Below are 17,131 nucleotides of genomic sequence, written 5' to 3' on the forward strand. Positions count from 1 at the left end.
TAAGCCATACTGACTTTTACATGTATGTGATCTTCATTCATGTTTAGTTGATGACCGAGGAGGAGCTTAGACAGATAGACGATGCTACACTCTCGGCCATTTCATTTGGCCTTGAGACATCTATGGTACATTATGTTGTGTTTGCATTTTTTTTTTCTATTTGATATTGTAGCATATATGGTTGCTAATCTTTCTTTTATCTTGTAGATACCACCTGTCCCAGGGGGACAAAGTGTGGGGGGTGAGCCAGCATGCACTGAGAAAGGAAAGGTAATTAGATGTTTTCTAATTGATTAAATATCGATGCATTCTTGTAAAATGTTTTTGGTAATCTCATTTAATTACATTCTTTATTGTATATAGGGTGTGGCTACTAGTGATGAGCCTGTACAGATTCGGCATCCTAGATCATCAGGGATTTCCATTTGCACAGAGAGCCCCATTGTATGTATAAGTATCATTTATTTTTTATTTTTCTTATTGATGCAAAGGAAAGTATGATTGTTGTTCCATACAATTTCTGTGATTTTTTTCGTACCAATAATGATTCATGTCTTGCATATGTTCATTAAAACTTAAATAGGCTTATATGCAACCGTCCAACTAACCAAGTTGGTTACAAAGGTTTATTTAATCAAACAAATACCAAATTACTACTTTCCCTCCAAAACTAATATGACCATTTGAATTTGAAATTCAAATTTCAAACTATAGTTTTTATGCATTCCCTAACTTTCTAAATATTCCATTGACTCAAAATTGGTCATATGGATTTATTAAATGCAACTAAGTATGAAAATATCCTAAGACTACCCCATATGGCTCTTTTGGCCATTTTACATCATGTTGCCCTTAGGTCCTTACTAGGAATTTTATGACTTTTGTCTTTCAAAGTACATTTTTTATTACATAATTCCATTATTGGTTTTAATATATCCCAATTAACAATCAATAATGTCTTTGATCCTCTATCTTCATCTGGTACCAAGGCTCTCTTAGATGATTTAATAGGTGCCCTTGCACCAAACACCCCACCTTCAAAGCAACTCTTGTCCCAAGAGTTAAGGGGTACTATCTTCTTTCCTCCCATCCTTCTAGAGGGATTTTTGCAACTTTGCACCTGCAATGTATTACCCTGCACACCTGCATACAAATCATTAGAAACAAAAAGCATTGGATCCTTGTTACCAGTCATGGTAACCTTACTGCCTACTAATTGTGAACAGTCATGTTTTATCCTTGACAAAGGCTGAATAACTTGTTGTTTGAGGTCATGCTGACCCTGTCTCTTATCCTCCATGGATATGTTCACTTCTTTGTTCACTCTCATCACCAAAGGACACCATACTATTCCTATCATCACTCCTTTTGCTGTCACTATCTGCTTGTAAGCAAAATTCTGAGTTTTGTCTTTAACAATCTCATCTTCATAACCAAAAGAGATGGCTTCAATGGCAGATCTGTCATATCATGTTTACTCTCCCTCTACCCCTGCAAGTCCACAAACTCTTTCTTGCCAAAAAAATAACTCTTTCCTCATCATGACCAGTGAAAGGATTTAGCTTAAACTTCACACCATCTTTGTGTACTATATAAACATTTGATGAGCCAAAATGAATAGTGTTCGTTGAGGCTTGCCAAGGCCTTCCAAGGATTACATGGTAGCATGTCATTAGAATGACATCACATATAACTTGATCTTTATATTCTCCTATAGAGAAATCCACTATTTCTTGCTCCCTTACAACAATATTTTGTGCATCACTGACCGAAGATGCCCTATATGGTCTATCAATAGGATACTTCTTCAATCCTAGTTTATTTACCATTTCATAATACACTAAATCATCAAAGGAACTAGAGTCTATTATCATCTTACAAATCTTACCATGGCTCATGCAATTTGTCCTGAAAATGGATGGTCTAGTCTCCTTTTGCTACTGCATTTGTGGTCCTCTTCTCACCATCAAAGATTCTCCTTCAAGTTCAGGGTCTGCATTATCATACTTCTTTTCTTCCTCTTCTCCTTGGGTCAAGGTGACTCTCCTCTCTTCCTTCCTGAAATCTACACCTTTCTCAGGGTAGTTGTAGGATTGATTGCCTACTCCTCCACATGTGAAGCATTTACCTTTGAAAACACTATTACCTCTTCCACTTCCAAATCTTCTTCCCCTGAAACTTCCTCTTGTCTCAGATGTAATCTCTTTTCCTTTATCTTTGTCTTGATTGTTTGAAGTGTCAAACTGACTTCTTACACCTCTTCCTCTCATTGTTCCACCTCCTTTCTGATTTTCTTGCATCTCATTCTTTCTTTTCAACTTCTCCTCTGCTCGGATTGCCAACTCAAAACATTCTCCAAGTGTTCTTGGTACATTCAATCCTATTTCATCTTGAATATTGTACTTGAGGCCATTAATATATCTAGCCACCTTCTCATCTTCATCTTCCAGTCCTCTCCTAATACTTAGGGTATGAAATTTCTCAGTATAGGACATGACATCCATATCCCTCTGTTTCAAATTGTTCCTTCTTATCTTTATTTGGATTGCTAAATTAGATGGCAAGAATTGATTTCTCACCATGGTCTTCATTCTCTCCCAATCTAAAATCTTATTCAATCCCCTTTTGATGCAGAGTCTATAGCAACTACCTTCCACAAGCCAATAAATGGCTATCACAATCCAACTTAGGATAATAGGACTTCTCACAAGTCCTCTTACCCACTCCAAGTATACTGAACCTCCAAGCCAAACAAGGCAATCCCACTTCAAAAGCCTGACCAACTGTCACCAGAAATGGAGACAATCATGGACATACTATTCCAAACCAAAATCATCAATTTGTTTGGTTCCACCAAAATCTCAACACACCTTTGCACTTCTAGGCCTACAAACCTTGTAGCCTTCCAATTAGCTTCTTTGCACTTTTCTCCCAGTATCCCTTAACAAAATAGGGACTTCTCCATAGGTCCAAACACCATTCTTGGCACCTACTAAGAATCCAAAAGCTTTTGGGCTGATCTTGCTCTAGCACCCTCCAAACTGCTTCTTGGTACCTAGGCATAGTTGATCAAGTTAGGCTAGGGCTTCAAGGAAGAATCGGCAAGTTGGGTTCCCAAGACCCAAAACACTTAAGGCAATCTCCAACACAGTCAATACATCCAACTCCAACACTCAAACTGATCAGAAGTGCTTGAAAACATGACTGTCACCAATTGCCTTGCAAAAATCGATCAAGCACATGCGCTTGCTTGACCTAAGGCCGACTTGGAAAAATAGTTGTCCTTCTCTCTAGGCCTCCAACCTCTGGCATTATGTTACCTAGTCTCCTAACTTGCACATCCCTCAGTTTTAGAGGGTTCCACTGGTGGGAATGCAAGTTAGGGATGCATTTGTGGAAGGGTCTAGGAAACAAGGCTTTTCAGACCACCTTCTACTAAAATGCAAATAAATTTTAAACCCCAACTCCTTTTTGAGTCAAACCAAAACCAAAAGTTTCCTAACTCACCCCTGCAACTATTTCATACACTTAGCAATCATAACAGTTCTGTATGGATTCATACCAGTGTAACAACCGAGCGATTACCAGTAAATTTCCAGAAAATTAAAGTTTTCAATATTTTTTCTCCAAACCACCGTACACTCTGATCTCCCCCTTTCAACTGAGATCACATATGACATATATAAAGGTCTACATGATCGTTGGAACAAACATATAGGTGTTTCCAACCATAAAACAAAAAAAACCACTTTTTGCTAATACTGTTTAAACTCTAAATACCCTATTCTAAGGCCTTTTGGTCCCATGGAGTCACTTGGTTTATAACCACACAAAAATCCTTGTGGGCCTTACATGTGCCTTTACTAAAAAACATAGACCAACTTGTAAAATATGGACCAAACCTTTATTCCAACTTTCTAATCTACTTGAATCCTCGCTTTCATGGAGTGGCAAGGTGTCCGACAACATAGATACTTGTTCCCCCCTACCACATAGGTTAGGTGCCCTACACCACCTTTCCTCTCTCTCATTCTGAGCACTAGTGCACCAAGTGAGTGTTGTTCCTCTCACTCTTGCTTTTGCTACTTTTACCTTCTTATCTGCCTCTATGTCTTCAAGATCAAAGTAGTTCTCAAGGGCCTCTATCCACCCTAGCACTTCTTCACTATCCATTTTACCCTAGTATATTGGCAAATCAATATGGTTCTTCCCACCATTACCTTGTACTACCTTAATGATTCTCATAAATCTCCTTTCTTCAGGATCATCTGTTGTCTCATGCTCTTGCCTTGCATTACCAACCTCTTCTTCTTCATGGTTCTCTCCATGATTTCTTCCTCTAACCTATTCTCCTCTAGGTTCTTGCCTTTCCTTTTATAAGGATTCTATCCTTGCAATAAGCTTCAACCTCTCTCTTCTCATCTGTCTTTCTTCCCTCACTCTAGATGCTTCAAGTTCTCTCCTCTCTCTTTTCTCTCTTGCCAACTCTTCTCTCAATTCTTCAAGTTCTCTAGCCATTTGATTTTTAGGAGGAATTTTCACAACAAGTTTTCTTCCTTCCCAAGGGCCAACTCACTGATTCTCTTTCTTTCCTCACCAAGAAATCTCTGGACACCACTTATGTACCTTTCAACTCTGGGACACACACGGAGGAATTAGACACGCCAAGGCTTCAACAAAGGGACCAACACACTAAGGATGACAAAGACTTCTATGATGACGAAACCTACAACTTATCTACTCCCAAAAGACCTTGTTGATGCTCTGATACCATTTGATGCAGAGGATGGAGGATCTAACCACAAACTTGCAAATTCAAGCACAATATGGACCCAACCCCTATGTTTCAATGGTGTTCCCAAATGCACACAATGCCACCAAAGACTCCAAACTTGGATTTACATTCACCAAGTGTTCCCTTCACCTCTACACACCTTTAAAAACTTCAACCAACATGTTTCTAAGGTTTCCAAACCCACAAATCTTTAGTAGATACAAAAAAGACCAGTTTTGCCCTTTACTAGGCTATTCTCTTTTTTGGATCAACAGACCCTGTTTTCTTAATTTTTTTCCCAAACTTTCCAAAATACCAAGAAAATAAACTACCTTTTCAAATACCCTATGACCCCCTTTGACCCATATGAACAATGCGAAATGTCCCTAGGGGTTCTAGGACCCCTACAGACATATGTCATCATTTAATGGGTCAAAGGGGGTCATAGTTCACCTATGACCCCCTTGACCCATATGAACGAATATGTTCCTAGGGGTTTGAGGACCCCTAGCAACATATGTCATCGTTTAATGGGTCAAAGACCCCTTTGACCCATATTACCCATTTGAATATGTCCTTAGGGGTTCTAGGACCCCTAGAGACATATGTCATTGTTTAATGGGTCAAAGAGAGTCATAGGTCACCCTTTGACCCCCTTTGACCCATATTACCCATTCGAATATGTCCCTAGGGGTACTAGGACCCCTAGGGACATATGTCATCATTTAATGGGTCAAAGGGACCTATGACTCCCTTTGACCCATATTACCTATTCAAATATGTCCCTAGGGGTTCTAGGACCCCTAAAGACATATGTCATCATTTAATGGGTCAAAGGGGGTCATAGGTCACCCTATGACCCCTTTTGACCCATATGAACGATTCAAATATGTCCTTAGGGGTCCTAGGACCCCTAGGGACATATGTCATTGTTTAATGGGTCAAAGGGGGTCATAGGTCACCCTATGACCCCCTTTGACCCATAAGAATGATTCGAATATGTCCCTAGGGGTCCTAGGACCCCTAAGGACATATGCCATTGTTTAATGGGTCAAATGGGGTCATAAGTCACTCTATGAGCCCCTTTGACCCATATGACCCATTCGAATATGTCCCTAGGGGTCCTAGGACCCCTAGGGACATATGTCGTTGATTACTGGGTCAAAAGGGGTCATAGGTCACCCTATGACCCCCTTTGACCCATAGGAACAATTCGAATATGTCCCTAGGGGTCCTAGGACCCCTAGGGACATATGTCATCATTTAATGGGTCAAAGGGGGTCATAGGTCACCCTATGACCCCCTTTGACCCATATGAAGGATTTGAATATGTCCCTATGGGTCCTATGACCACTAGAGACATATGTCATCGTTTAATGGGTCAAAGGGGGTCATAGGTCACCCTATGACCCCCTTTGACCCATAGGAATGATTTGAATATGTTCTTAGGGGTCCTAGGACCCTTAGGGAGATATGTCATTGTTTAATGGGTCAAAGGGAGTCATAGGTCACCCTATGACCCCCTTTGCCCCATATGAATGATTTGCCTTTGACCCATATGAACGATTCGAATATGTCCCTATGGGTCCTAGGACCCTTAGGGACATATATTGTCATTTAATGGGTCAAAGGGGGTCATAGGTCACTCTATGACCCCCTTTGACCTATATGAATGATTCGAATATGTCCCTATGGGTGCTAGGACCCCTAAGAACGTATGTCATCGTTTAATGGGTCAAAGGAGGTGATAGATCACCTTATGACCCCCTTTGACCTATAAGAATGATTCAAATATGTCACTAGGGTTCTTAGGACCCCTAGGGACATATGTCATCATTTAATGGGTCAAAGGGGGTCATAGGTCACCCTATGACCCCCTTTGAGCCATATGAACGATTCGAATATGTCCCTAAGGGTCGTATGACCCCTAGAGACATATGTCATCATTCAATGGGTCAAATGGGGTCATAAGTCACCCTATGACCCCCTTTGACCCATATGGTCCATTCGAATATGTTCCTAGGGGTCCTAGGACCCTTAGGGACATATGTTGTTGTTTAATGGGTCAAAGGGGGTCATAGGTCACCCTATGTCTCCTTTTGACCCATATGAACGATTCAAATATTTCCTTAGGGGTCTCATGACTCCTAGGGACATATGTCATCGTTTAATAGGTCAAAGGGAGTCATAGGTCACCCTATGACCCCCTTTGACCCATAAGAATGATTTGAATATGTCCCTAAGATTCTTAGGACCCCTAGGGACATATGTCATCGTTTAATGGGTCAAAGGGGGTCATAGGTCACCCTATGACCACCTTTGACCCATATGAACGACTCAAATATGTCCTTAGGGGTACTAGAACCCCTAGGGACATGTGTTATCATTTAATGGGTCAAAGGGGGTCATAAGTCACCCTATGACCCCCTTTGACCCATATGGCCCATTCGAATATGTCCCTAGGGGTCTTAGGACCCCTAGGGACATATGTTGTCATTTAATGGGTCAAATGGGGTCATAAGTCACCCTATGACCCCCTTTGACCAATTTGAACAATTTGAATATGTCCTTAGGCGTATTATGACCCCTAGGGATATATGTCATCATTTAATCGGTCAAAGAAAGTAATAAGTCACCCTATGACCCCCTTTGACCCATATGAACAATTCAAATATGTCCTTAGGTGTTCTAGGACCCCTAGAGACATATGTCATCGTTTAATGGGTCAAAGGGGGTCATAGGTCACCCTATGACCCCCTTTGACCCATATGAATGATTCAAATATGTCCTTAGGGATTTCAGGACCCCTAAGGACATATGTCATCGTTTAATGGGTCAAAAGGGGTCATAGGTCACCCTATGACCCCCTTTGACCCATATGAACGATTTGAATATGTCCCTAGGGGTTATAGGACCCCCAGAGACATATGTCATCATTTAATGAGTCAAAAGGGGTCATAGGTCACCCTATGACCCCCTTTGACCTATATGAACAATTTGAATATGTCCCTAGGGGTTCTAGGACCCCTAATGACATATGCCAACCATATTCAAATCGTTCATATGGGTCAAGGGGGTCATAGGGTGACCTATGACCCCCTTTGACCCATATGAACAATTCAAAATGTCTCTAGGGGTTCTAGGACCCCTAGAGACATATGTCGTCATTTAATGGGTCAAAGGGACCTATGACCCCCTTGAGCCATATGAAAGAATATGTTCTTAGGGGTCTGAGGACCCCTAGCAACATATGTTATCGTTTAATGGGTCAAAAGGGGTCATAGGTCACCCAATGACCCCCTTTGACCCATATTACCCATTCGAATATGTCCCTAGGGGTTCTAGGACCCCTAGAGACATATGTCGTCGTTTAATGGGTCAAAGAGAGTCATAGGTCACCCCATGACCCCTTTTGACCCATATTACCCATTCGAATATGTCCCTAGGGGTCCTAGAACCCTGAACCCCTAGGGACATATGGTGTCATTTAATGGGTCAAAGGGAGCTATGACTGCTTTTGACCCATATTACCCATTCGAATATGTCCCTAGGGGTTCTAGGACCCCTAGAGACATATGTCATTGTTTAATGGGTCAAAGGGGGTCATAGGTCACCCTATGACTCCTTTTGACCCATATGAATGATTCAAATATGTCCCTTGGGGTCCTAGGACCCGTAGAGACATATATCGTCATTTAATGGGTGAAAAGGGGTCATAGGTCACCCTATGACCCCCTTTGACCCAGATTAACCATTGTAATATGTCCCTAGGGCTCCTAGGACCCCTAAGGACATATGTCATCGTTAATGCATCAAAGGGGGTCAATGGTTGACCTATGACCCCCTTTGATTCATATATATTAATATGTATACATATTTAATATAAAATATATATGTATATTATTAACATATATAATATACCTATGACGTTATTATATATATTAATAACATACATACATACATACATACATATATATATAATTATAATACATATTATATATTTATATTTAATATATTACATTAGTATATATATATAATATTATTATACATATTAATATTATAATATATAATACGTATTATATATATATATAAAAATTACGTTATTATAATTAGTAAAAATAATAATAATATAAATTATATTTATAGAATGTAATAAGTTTAACATAATATATTATTATATATTGCTAGATTATATTTTATATCTTTACATTACATTAATATATATATATATATATATATATAGTATTAAAATACGTCTTTACATAGTAATATAAGTGAAATAATTTATAAATAATAAGCTATGATGTTTAAATCCAATTTTCCCTCCAAAATGGGTTGGAATTTTGAATTTTCCAATCTCAACATATCGAATATCGGATTTATAATCGAATGTCATGTCCCCTTTTCAAATAATTAAAAATAATAATCTTTGCTAAGGCAGGCAGACCCAAAAAGGTGAAATTTTTGATAAAGGGGATAATCTTTGGAAGCTAATGGACTAATAAATGAAGATTATTATTAAAATATGTTTTATTAACCCCTCTTGGACGTGAGTTAGGGTTATGCCCTCTTTTAAGGGGTTTGGAGGCATTTTGGGCTGATTCCAGAACTTGATTTTTGCGCATTGCTTTGTTGTTCTTCAGAGGCTGCCAAACCTATGGAGAAGGAGACCCAAGAATGGGAATTTTCAGGTTTCCAAGAAGGCTAAGGACGGGAGTTTGAATCCATTCCATGTGCATGCTCATGCAGAGTTTTCCTTTGTGCTGAATAGTGCAAATTTGTGGGTTTTAGGGTGTGTTTTTTTGTAAGAGTTTGGTGTTTTCGGTTGAGTATTTCATATCAGTTTGGGTTGCTGCTGTATTTTAGACTTTTAGATGTTAAAATAGATCCAAATATATGTATTTGGTCATGATTATACTTCTATGATAGATTATTAATATTTTTGAGGTGTTTCTGGGCTATTCTATGTTGTTTTTAGGAGCCCGATGAGCATTGTTTTTATCCTCCATTTGGGAGTTGTTGTGTAAATGTTATACAGATATGAAAATTTCATTTTGTAGGCTGTTATGCTGCTGAAATTTTTTATAAAAATGTCCACTTTCAGATTTACTAATAATATGTGAAGCTGTAAAGTTTTTGGCACTATTTCTGACATACTCGATTTGGGGTTTATTAGAAAATTGGTGGATCTTTGAAAGTTTGGTTGTTTGATCTTAAAGATCTGATTAGTGGCTTGAAATATCATATAAAATCAGAGAAAGGGAAATTTCAGTGGTATCAGAGCTATGATCTTGCCAGCCTGAGGGTTTGTAGAAGTTTGCATGTCAGTTTTGACAACTACCCAAATCTTGCATGTCAAAATTTATGGTTGCATGCTACTTCTAATCATTTGCATGTTAGTTCTTGGTGAATTTGGTGGTTGCATGTTTCTTCTAATCAGTTGCATGTCAAAATCTATGATTGCATTCTACTTTTAATCATTTGCATGTTAGTCCTTGGTGAATTTGGTGGTTGCATGTTGCTTCTAATCAGCTACATGTCAAAATCTATGGTTGCATGCTACTTCTAATCAATTGCATGTTAGTTCTTGGTGTTTGAAGAAGTTATAACCTATTGGGGTTACACTCTACTTTATCTAGAATGGATAGGTATAGTACAGAGTCTTAGAGGACACGATCTTGAACAATTGATATCCAGAGTCAGAACAGTAGAAAGGATGGTTATTTAGACATTCGAGATAAAATTAGAAAAGTAAGCCATGACATGTCTGAACAGTTGGTTGAGCACCACCGTATAATGAATGACATGTTGTCTGACCCAACTAAGGTGGATAAGTTGACTGGATTTCTATTTGGCAGATTTTCTCATAGGGTAGATGACACAATTACCAAGAACTTGCATGAGGAGTTTGAGAAACTAGCTTATAGCCAGGCTGAGGTCTCAGATTCTACTCTGTCACAGGAGGTAGTGAGAAAGGATATTACGCAGATTGATAGTAATGGTCAAATTGATACTCAAATTGAGATAATTGTATACAGGTCATCAAAGGGTGATGTCACAGGTATTCAAGATGGTATAGTTACAATAGGTAGTGACTACAACGTAGTGGGCTCAGATGATGATTATGAGGATGTTGTTGTGCATAATGGTGAGATACCTGGTAGAGATGAGCAGACATTGAGAATTCGTGACTTTGTTGAGAAAGAGTACCAGGCACAGTTAGATGCTTCGACACATGAGGTTGAGGTTGGTAGTACTTCACATGATTTGTCCAGCTAGCTGAAAGTGAACAAAGACAGCATTGTGACTTCATTATCTCATAATGACAGGTATGTGGAGTTAGTTGGTATTGGTCATACTACTTAGGTGTAGAGTTTTCTTGAGTTACCAGCTGATTCTAGTTTACAGATATGGACTCAAGATTGTTATATTGGCATTTGGGATTCAGTTGACTGGAGATCTTTAACCCTTTTTAGTAGAAGTGTTTGTTTGGGTGCTATCACGGATTTGATTAGCAGATTGCACGGTGTTGTCTTTTCTCGTGCCAGCAGCTTGTCCGATGCTGGTATTAGTTTTTATACACCAGTGTTGGGCTTTATTCATATATCTAGTTGACCATACTTGCTGGAATGTGTTGATGATCTTTCATATTTGGCAGTGTGTATAGATGAGTCCCAGGATCATATTGGCATTGATGACATCCAGGATGATGCAGTGGGTAGTTTTGAAGACTTAGTTTCCTTGGTAGTTTCTTTTGGTACAGAGGAGTTAGACATCAGTGCTACAATTTTTGATACTCCATATGTTGATATGAGCTTTGGAGTTGATTCACAGGATATGGATGGTAATACTCTAGAGACTAGTAACTTTGAGGATACTCCTTTAGACAATGCATCAGAGGAGGTTTGTAGGAGATAGTCTAGCCAGTGCCATCATGTGTCTAATCAGTTGAGAGTTAGTGAGCAAGACATTGCTATCGCTTGCCAGCATTTTGATGCTACTCGTCAGTTGTTAGCCATTTATGGATGGGGTTCTCCTACTAGTGATGAGCAGGGAGGCAGTTATCTTTCCTTGACAGAGTTCCACTCTTTATGAGAGGCTATCCAGATTCTGAGACAGGATTATATGCAGTTGGTAGCTGATAGAGATTATCTTATGGAGTGGGGCAGTACAACATACGATGCATTGTTGGCCAAGGAAGATGAGGTGAGTGAGCTTACTCAGTAGCTTGAGGTGACTTCTGAGATTATTGAGAGTACATAGTTGGCTTTCAAGGAGTCATAGTTTCATTTGGCTGAGGTGACCATGGAGTTAGAGAAACTACAGCCTTTACTAGATTCTATACAGTCACAAGCTATGGTCTCTGGTGATCCGAGGATGTCAATGGTCAAGATTGTTAAAGATAATGGAGATGGGGATGCATCCATCCTTGATACTAACATTGGCATATCAGGTTTTTCCCCACTAGAGTCAAGTTCAGTTGAGTTGGATGCTACAACAGATTGTTGTGGTATGCTTGACATGGTGGTGACCTCTAGTACTAATGGCATGAAGACTAGAGATGATGTATCAAAGACCATGTGTGATGTTGGTGAGCCGACAGTTGGCATGGTTCCTACTAGTAATACTACTCCCTTGGTGATCTCTTCAGAGGTAGCAGTCAGTTCCAACTTGGTTAGTGATCAATTGCAGTTAGTTACATCTAGATTGCAATCTGAGCCATTGACTGAGATTGGTGCATTTTATTGACATTACATTGTTAGGTATGCTCATCAATTCACCTTTGATGACCATGGTGATGAGATGATGATACATAGATGTACTTTGGTTCCTAGTGCTTATCATCAGTTATGGGATAGTTTGATGCCTCGGGATGAGAGTTGTGATGGGCACAACATGGCGATAGGTCTTGCAGTTGACAGCTGGATAATACATGACTTAGAGCAGGAGTTTTGGAGTAATGCTTTAGCAGGTTTTGTTATTGATTCTACTCCTTTGGCTATGACATCTCCTGACTTAGCTGGTGATCAATCACACTGGGTTGTATCACTTGTTCATGGTGAGCTGTTGAATGAGGTTGGTTTTTTTTATCAACATTATATTATAGGGTATGTACATCAGTTAGCATTTGATCCTTGTGTTGAGGAGTTGATGGCAAACAAACTTGGTTTGGTTTCCATTTTTTGCTGTTTATCTTGTGATGGCTTTTCACCATCAAGGGTGCATGGGAGTTATGGTTATGAGATAGTGGCTAGTGATTTGCAGAGTTGTGTTGAGTGCAAGAGTTGTACAATGTGTGGATTCTCCACACTTGGTATAGTTTCATTCGGGAGCATTCACCATTGTTGCAGAGTTGGATTGTACATTCTGTATAGGCTAGTGGGATGCGTTGATGGTATTTACTTTGTTGGTAGTTTGATTTGTCCACTTTACTTGATTTTTGATGTTCTAAGAGTTTGTTTCTCGTGGGTTTCTGATTGTGGAAGTTGTGACTTTGGAGTTTGGTTGAGCTGTAATTGTTAGTTTGATTATAGATTCCTCATGGTTATATTGCAGAGGATATTGCAGGAGCTTGTGTTAATTGAAAATAGTATAGTTCATGGCTACATTTGGGATCCAGGTGGATTGATTGGTTTATTGTTTAGCCATTGCTTGAGGACAAGCAATATTTGGAAGGGGAGGACTTATCATGTCCCCTTTTCAAATAATTAAAAATAATGATCTTTGCTAAGGCAGGCAGACCTAAAAAGGTGAAGTTTTGGAAAAAGGGGATAATCTTTGGAAGCTAATGGACTAATAAATGAAGATTATTATTAAAATATGTTTTATTAACCCCTCTTGGATGTGAGTTAGGGTTATGCCCTCTTTTAAGGGGTTTGGAGGCATTTTGGGCTGATTCCAGAACTTGATTTTTGCGCTTTGCTTTGTTGTTCTTCAGAGGCTGCCAAACCTATGGAGAATGAGACCCAAGAATGGGAGTTTTCAGGTTTTTAGGAAGGCTAAGGATGGGAGTTTGAAGCCATTCCATGTGCATGCTCATGCAGAGTTTGCCTTTGTGCTGAACAATGCAGATTTGTGAGTTTTTGGGTGTGTTTTCTGTAAGAGTTTGGTGTTTTCGATTGAGTATTCCATATCAGTTTGGATTGCTGCTGTATTATAGACTTTTAGATGTTAAAATAGAGCCAAATATATGTATTTGGTCATGAATATACTTCTATGATAGATTATTCGTGTTTTTGTGGTGTTTCTAGGCTATTCTATGTTATTTTCGAGAGCTCGATGAGCATTGTTTTTATCCTCCATTTGGGAGCTATTGTGTAAATGTTATACAGATATGAAAATGTCATTTTGTAGGCTGTTATTCTGCTGAATTTTTTTATAAAAATGTCCACTTTCAGATTTACTAATAATATGTGAAGCTATGAATTTTTTGCCACTATTTCCAACATACTCGATTTGGGGTTTATTGAGAAATTGGTGGATCTTTGAAAGTTTGGTTGTTTGATCTTAAAGATCTGATTAGAGGATTGAAATATCATATAAAATTAGAGAAAGGGACATTTCATCGAATATCTGACTCAAATCGGATATCCACTTAGGCTTGGTATTTACCAAGCCTACCCGGTCAACCCAAAAGACGTGTTTGAAGAGGGTTTTAGTGATACTCAGACTTCGGGTAGCCCTCTGACAATGTTATTTTGATCAAAATTGAATAAAATGAAAAGAGTCTTTTAATATCGCTCTCTAGATTCCATCAATATAATTTCTGTCAAATTTTGAGTTCGATAAGTATTTATTAGTTAATTATCAATGAAGATAATTGTAAAGTGCTGATTGACATACTGATTGAAAAATAGCTATAACTTTCAAATGGTATAACATTTTTTAAATCTAAAAGTTGCGTCAAATTCTATACTTCGGCTAGTATAAGAAAAAAAATAATTTAAATTTGGTAAAAAAATTTATTAGTTAGGGTGGTCAAACACTGGACTTTTTTATTTCTGAAAAAGTTTTGGTAGAAAATTTATATTTAATTATTTATTTGGAATAAAAATACCGAAAAATATGCGTCACATCCAAGCATGAGTCTACTTTTCATATCTATAATTATATTAAAAAAATATTATGATTTGATTTTGATTAAGGTGGTCAGACATACACCTACTTTTTATTTTCGCCCTAAAATTTTCTTAGTACTGCATTAAAATTCAAACTTTTGACCAATTAATTATTTTTTCTCCTTATAAGGCCTAGTAGTTTAGAAACTACATTCAATTTCTTACAAATTATTTTCTTACAAAATTTTGATATAAAGTCTATAACCACTTCAAAATTATGTGTCAAGTTGACATAAACCTGATTTGCTGATTTTTCACTGCCACTTAAGGCCATAGTTTGGTACATCATGATCCTACACATACCCATCATCCTGCTGAATAGATAATTGGTGACAAAGATGCAAGACCTATGACAAGGAATAGACTAAGAAATGAATCATGTCTGTTAAGAAAATTTGAACCTAAAACAGTGTATGATGCATTGCAAGATGGTGACTGGTATAAAGCTATGGAAGAAGAGATTGATCAAATAAAGAAGAACAAAACCTAGAGTTTGGTTCCCAAACTAGCTAACAAGAATGTGATTGGCACCAAGTGGGTATTCAGAAACAAGCTAGATGAGAATGGTGATATTACTAGAAACAAATCCAGACTAGTATGTAAGGGTTATGCTCAAGAAGAAGAACTAGACTATGGGGAAACATTTGCCCCTACTGCTAGAATGGAAGGAGTAAGAACTTTACTTGCATATGATGAATATAAAGATTTTAAAGTCTATCAGATGGATGTAAAGTCTACTTTTTCTGAATGGTATATTGGAAGAGGAAGTCTATATTGAACAACTAGAGCGATTTGTTGATGAGAACAACATGGATATGGTTTGTAAACTACATAAAACACTCTATGGTTTGAAACAAGCACCTAGGGCATGGTATGAGAGACTTCACAAATATCTTGTCAAGATAGGATTTGAGAAAATAGTTGACAACAACAATCTGTATATCAAGGATGGGAAAGGTGTAGATGTTTTGATAACTGAGATCTTTGTTGATGATATAATATTTGGAGGAAAAGATGCTCAATGTAAAGATTTTGCTAATTAGAAGAAACATGAATTTGAGATGTTAATGTTTGGAGAGATCAAATTTTTTGTTGGATTGCAAGTACATTAATTAAAACATGGTATATTTGTAACCTAGTCAAAATATATCAAGGAAATACTCAAAAAATTTGGTTTAGATGAATCAAAAATAGTAAGTACACCAATGACAACATGACAGAAGTTATCTAAGAATGATGATTCAACTGAAGTAAATAAGAAAATGTACAGATCCATGATTGGAAAACTACAATATGTTGTACACAGTAGACCAGATATTGCTTTATCTGTTGGAATAGTGGCAAATTTTTTGCAAACCCAAATGAAAATCATCTTATAGCTTTCAAGAGAATAATGAGGTATCTAAAAGGTACAAAAGATTTTGGTTTGTACTACAAGAGGACTAAAAAATTTGATTTAAAGGCCTACACTGATGCAGATTGGGGAGGTAACATAGATGATAGAAAAAACACAAGTGGAGGAGCACTTTTCTTAGGAAAAATATTAGTCTCTTGGACTAGTAAAAAAAAAGTTGTACATCACAATCCACATTAGAAGCTAAGTATGTTGCTGCTACTATAAATTGTACAAATATTGTGTGGATCAAGCATCTGTTGAAAGGAATTAAGGAAGAAATAACTGAACCTGTGATACTTTATTGTGATAACACAAGTGCTATCAACATATCAAAGAACCCTATGATGCATGCCAAAAAAAAGCATATTGCAATCAAGTATCACTATGTAAGAGAATTGGTGGAAGACAAGCAAGTGAAGATGGAATATATCAATACAAAAGAAAAAATTGATGACATCTTCACAAAACCATTACCTAAAGATACATTTGAATATCTTAGAAGTAAGTTAGGGGTGATACCCCTAACCAAGGCTGCTTAAGTAACAACAAGACTGCCTTGCATCAAATAAGTTGATTGATTAGATGATATAAGTTGATGCAGAGGGAACTTACTTTAGGTTTAGCCTAAAGTAATAAAAGTATTGACATTACAAACAAGTCACAAGCAAGGTGGTAGAGGGAGATATTGGAAGTTCTTGTAAAAAGCTACAATTGCATGATAAGATGGTGAAATAACATGTCTTTGGCATTATTTTCAAAGAGGGAGAAATAGCATAAACTGATCAAAGAAAAGAAAGAGGGAGAAAGGATAAAATAGAAGGAACTGATTAAAGAGGGAGAAAA

The sequence above is a fragment of the Cupressus sempervirens genome, chromosome 9 (assembly GCF_028749045.1).
Source record: "Cupressus sempervirens isolate cs-2001-9-10 chromosome 9, ASM2874904v1, whole genome shotgun sequence".
Classification (NCBI taxonomy): Eukaryota; Viridiplantae; Streptophyta; class Pinopsida; order Cupressales; family Cupressaceae; genus Cupressus; species Cupressus sempervirens.